This window comes from Quercus lobata, chromosome 4 (genome assembly GCF_001633185.2).
Source record: "Quercus lobata isolate SW786 chromosome 4, ValleyOak3.0 Primary Assembly, whole genome shotgun sequence".
Classification (NCBI taxonomy): Eukaryota; Viridiplantae; Streptophyta; class Magnoliopsida; order Fagales; family Fagaceae; genus Quercus; species Quercus lobata.
Window position 1 is genome coordinate 71,875,855 of NC_044907.1, and position 5,913 is coordinate 71,881,767.

The following is a 5,913-nucleotide window of genomic DNA, read 5'->3' on the forward strand; positions in this document are numbered from 1 at the left end:
TCTTCCCAATGGGCTATTTACCAATCTATTTTATAGCATTATACACTAACAATTCTTCTGCTTATGACAAAATTTGGCGAGTCTCTCTCTACTTCTAATAGAAAGCATAAAAAATAGAACATGATATGAAATAGAACATGATATGAAGGAGATTTAGTAATGGATTTTGTAATTTTTCAAGGTACAAGATTTGACGATGCAATTGTGCAAAAACTTGATGTGTGTTGGAGGTGAATATTTCAATTACTCCAATAGATTCCAATACACCAACCACATCTGGTAACACCATTATATTAAATAAATATTGTTAGAATCGAATTATCAATAATATTATTTTCTTTCTTTTAATGGGTTTTATGCAAAACTCATTGATTTAATTATGTTCAAGTTTTATTTCAAAAGTTTTGGTAGCCATAGTTGACCCTTTTTCCATTCCTCAACTACAAGAATTCCGTACTCTTTTTATTGGTTAAACACGTAATTTCTAAAGTTCTTAGTTGCTACTTGCTAGACTTTTAGGTTTTCAAATTATGTGGTGAATGTGAGAGCACGTTTGTTTCAGATAGGGATTTCATTTGATGTAGCAGTAGCTGCTGCAATAAAGATGTGAAATGGTTTTAGTGATAGAAAAGTCATTGTTTTGCTATATGTCTTATTGCCTTCTTCAAATTAATATAGAATCTCTATAGCGTACTATGATAATCAGTTTAGGATATTTAATTCAAATTTTACTTCAAAATCCCTTTGAATATGTTAAGATAATTCCGTTTGTACTCCTATTGATAGTAACATTGATTTTCAGACAGTATATGGGGTTCTAGCAGGAAGGGGACTTTGCTTTGAGTTTGCTGGCAAGAAAAAGGGGAGGGATAGCCATGGTTCATGGGGTTTTGGATGGTTCGATCTCTGTTTTTACTAAAAAGCATGTTGTATTGTCAGTAAAGAGAATTTGAAGTTCATAAACATTGTCTAACATTAAAAGCAAACCAAAGACTATGCTATTAAGTTGTAGGAACTCAATTAACACTGTTATGACATATCATATGGAACTTCTCATCGACGCTTAGAAAAATACATAATTATTCATGTAGAGGTAATTGCAACGTTTAAAAATCTTCTGTAGGGAGGTTCTTTTTACAATACAAAATTGAATTTAAAGCCTTCTATATATATTTTTTAATAAATTTCCCCTGCCGAATTGTCTAAGGTTCTTCTTTCACCCTTATTGAAAAATAGATGGGTTTATTGATTTTATTTTTTCCCTTGGATTTTTGTTTTTTTTTTTTTTTTCATTCTATCCCTGCCAAAAACAGTGCTAATTGGTGGGTGTACTATTGTGGAATTGCATCATGTTTTGTTTTAGGACTCTATCACCACGAGTCAAACTCAAAACCCACACACGATGCAAAAGGCAAAGAGCAAAGGGCAGTGGACAATAAGACGTTTGGAAATATATCCTATTCTATTTTTTCTTTCTAATAAAAGTTCCTTTGGATTCCCAATTTTCTCTAAATAGTAACAAGTTAAATTTATTGCTTTGAAACTGGGTTTAGTAATTTAATTTGGATGCTTTGGTCACAATAGATGGGTTTATTGTTTAGACTTATTGACATTTGTTTTCAAAGTAAAAACTGTTTCCTGTAACTAATCTTAACGAAATCCTGGGGATCAAATAGGTGTAGGATTGAATGTTGTGCTGATATTTGTTTTTCTTTTTTAATCTTATTTAGGTCTATTGTTCAGTTAAGGTTTGTCGAAACCGTAGGCAAAGAGAGACAAGCCGTATCCCCGTAACCGGTAAAGTATTTGCTTTTTTTTTTGTTTTGGTTTTAAAAAAATGGGGATTGAATATGATTTGGGGTTGAATTTCTTGGTTGGATTGGTTTAGATTTTGTTATTTGAGTTAGGCTTCTGTTAATGATGCCCCCTACAGTATAATACCAGTTTAAATATAATATGGTTTTAGATATCCAGTAAGGTGGTGTTTATGTTGGAGATTTTGCAATCATCACTAAAAAGAAAAAAAAGAAGGTTTGTACTTTGTACATCATACCTGTTTGATGAATGTCTTATAGATATATTATTGGTATGATTTATTTTTTAGGGGTTTATTGTTGTTCTCTTCAAATTCATGTTCTTTGAATTGTATTAGTCATTGAAGGTAAAAGATAACATTTTTCTTATGTCCAGTTTAATCATTATCATAGTCATCTAAACTAATGAACATTCTTTGCCTATCGCATTCAGTATATGGATGACTTAATCTCTCTAATGGACAATATCAGGTTATTTGATTTTTTAAAACAAATAGTTTTATTGCATATTAAAGGATTATTTATTTTATATAGTTGTATGATTATTTTCTGTCATTTTAAAAAACCTTCTTTCCCTTTCACTTTTTGCTGAATATACCAAATTTCAACTTGGACGGTTTAAAATCTGATAGTTCAAAGTGTACAGTAATTTATAATTTTTTTAAAAGTAAAATTATGGGATTTTTGGTTAACTACTGCATTTTTTAAAAATTAATAAATAGATTAATAACTAACAAATTGTTATTCACTTTCCAACTGATTGTTAGACACTGTTATCAACTTCCTTACAAACATTTTTGTATTGATTTTGCTTTGCAAAAAAAAATGTCAGTTTGTTAGAGTTTTCTTTCGTTTAATTGTTTTAATAATTAAATAAAAAAATTTATAAAATTTTTTTTGAGGCTTTTAAATTTACATTTTAGTCTACTTCAAAGCTTACATTTTTCTTAAGGGAATTTTAGTTGTGGTTAGTGATGATTCTGTAGATAAAAGTTTCAATATTCAAAATAGAGATCTTTCATATGGTTTGTGATCTCTAGCATTCCCCTCCCCCCCCTCCCGGGCGAGTGACTGTAAGATTTCAGTTGCGATAGTAGCAGACTACCTATAACCATCATGTTCTATTTTATTGGATACTTATATATGAAATAGAGCATAGAATTATTTTTTAGTCTTATTGAACTTGAGTTTGGCTTTAACAAACGCTCAATTTTCTTGCTATTTATTTCAAGTAAATCTGCCATGTTTTCCATGGATTTTAGATAATCAAAGTTAATTACCTAGCATGCAACACATGTTTTCTAGGATCTCAGTTTTTAGAGCTTCATTTACATTGCCATTTGTCAGTAATTTTGCATTTTCAATGACAATTTTTTACTCACGTGCTAATGTAGATTTATCATCTCTACTCTGGCTTATAAAACTATTGGTAAACTATTCAAGGAAAGCTCCAGGATTGAGTTGAAAGGTCAGGAAAACTTTTAATTTCCCCCTTTTTTACTTTTATTTAAGTTTTTCTCTTTATCATTTGATAATGTTTGATTAAAAAAAGTTGAACAAAAAAAGTTTAATAAGATTATTTAATATGTACTTTTTGACTCTTAAATCAGATGCTAAATTTGTTTTCCCTTTACCATGTCTAGGATTCTTCTTTCACCCCTATTGAAAAATAGATAGGTTTAGTATTTTAATATGGATACTTTGATCTCAAATTAACATCTCTATTTTTTTTTTTTTTTTTGTTTTGATAGCATTGGGAGTGCCCAACCTTAGAATGTAGACTTATTGACAAATTTTTTTCAAAGTGAAATTGGAAGTAGAAACAAACAAAGAAATAGCAAAGATTTTGTTAAAAATTGTGTTACTTCATATCAATGTATTATTTATTTAATATGGTAGTATGACTATTTCCTGCCATTTTAAAAAACCTTCTTACCCTTTCACTTTTTGTTGAAATTTAGATTTGCTGAGTTTTCCCTATCAAGTATGAAACTTATTAATTCATGAATATGCCAAATTTCAACTTGGATGGTTTAAAATCTGAAAGTTTAGACTGTATGGTTATGGGTTTACCCTCTTTCTATTGATGTTACGATTTGAGATTATTATTTCTAGTAGTTATTTTGCATTGCTGGAATTTTGCTCATGAAGAACAGGAAAAGGCATATATTTTAGAAGATGATTTAGGTATTGTTGCTTTGGTATATGAATAAAAATAATTAATTATTGAATGAGTTTTGATTTTTTTTTTATTTACATATTCTGGAGTATTTAATATAACCCAATTTCTGGATATGTTAATTTAAGTGCTATTTGGGAAGAATAGAAAGTAGTTTGTACCACCTGAGAAATTTCTTTTTAATGTTGTTTGTCTAGAAATGGATATGTGTTCTTCTTTCTACTTTGCATTCTAAATTTTTTATTTTTTGTGGGAAAGGGTCAAAAAGAAAGAAATAAATTAAAGAATAGAGGACAAGGTGTGTGTATAGTGTCTTAGGTAAATTTGGAGAACCATGTTGAATCATTCATACGCTAAAAAGTTTTTTTCCCTGCCTAAAAAAAAAGAACCAAGAAATTAAACTAGAAATAATAGTTTATCTGAAGTGAAGGAAATGTCTATACTTGGTGAAAAGAAGGAATTTTGCCTTTGTTCTCTAATGTAAAAAGTTAAGAAAATAGAAAATATCCAAACTACTTGATGTGTTTAAATTTGTGAAAGATGAGATTTTAGATGCAATTCCTCCAGCATGTATGTGCTTCAACTTTGGACATTAGTTTAGTAAAAAATTTCTTGACACTATAGTGCTTATGACCATTACACGCTTGAAACTTCCATGGAGGAGATTTGGTGGCTAGGATTATAAGATGCATTCTTAGAATTCAGACTACAAAAGATTGAGCAAAGTGTAACTTGGCAAAAAAAAAAAAAAATTGAATTTATTTTTCTTTTCAAATTTTGTTTCAGGTTCTTTTGTGGTTTTCAACTTTTCATAGATTTAATTTAGAGTGTTTCTTGCAATAGATATTAAAATATTGTTTCTTTGTATTTATACATTGGAATTTTACCTTATATTATTATTTAATACGTTCTCCTTAGTTTTCATGATTGTTATAGATTAGCAAAAATAGTTTGAGTGGATTATGAATAGAAGTGCACTTCTACTAAAGAAAACAATTTTTGAAATGTGGAGCTCAAAAGGTTGTATTAGCTTCTATCATTTCAGAGGTTACATTTAAACGTGGACAAAAATCATCCATTTAGCACACCAAAGAATCCATTTTGTTCTTATTGTGTATACCGTTGTAGTTGGCATGTTCAAGATGGACAAAATAAAAAAATAATGCATGTGAGAAGATATGTATTTGTCATCATTTTTTTTTCCAAGTGCTATTGTGCTATAGTTTTTATAGGTGAATGATGATGGCCCAATTCATCCAAGTGAAACAGAGCTGGCACTTACAAATCATTAGGGCTAGAATATGGCTTAGCTCACTAAACGTTTTTGGGGTTAATGGGTTCTTAGACTTTATTTTCTGCTATAGGGAATTTTGGACTTTTGACAATGTTATTAAACCTAACGCTATATCCCACAATTGTCATTTTTGTTTTCTGAATTGATTGGCATTATTAAAACAAAGCCTTTAATAAACATATTAGCTATTGTATTTGTTATATAGTTATGTCAAATTGATGGTATTTTAAATGTGTAAAATGTTCCCTGCGCATTGCACGGGTTAAATGCTAGTTTGTAATTATTGTCTTATGGTAGAAACTTGATTTATGCTATACTTGCTTTATCAAACTCAATCAATATCATGGTTATATCCTAAAGAGATTTCACTTCTTCACGGATAAGTATGGAATTAGGATATTTCAACTTAACTTTATCCCAATTTTGTTGAGAGAACAACCCCATTTTTTTACTTGAATTTTGAAACTGATGATGAGTAGATCGTTAGTTGATTATGATCGTCCAGATGGAAGTTGTCCTCAACCAACCCAATCCTCTGCAGATGGTGGATGGAAGAAAGGGTGTAGTTTGCCGGCGTTGTGCCTGCAAAAAGGTCTCCGATGCCAAAGTTAGAAAGATTGACAAAA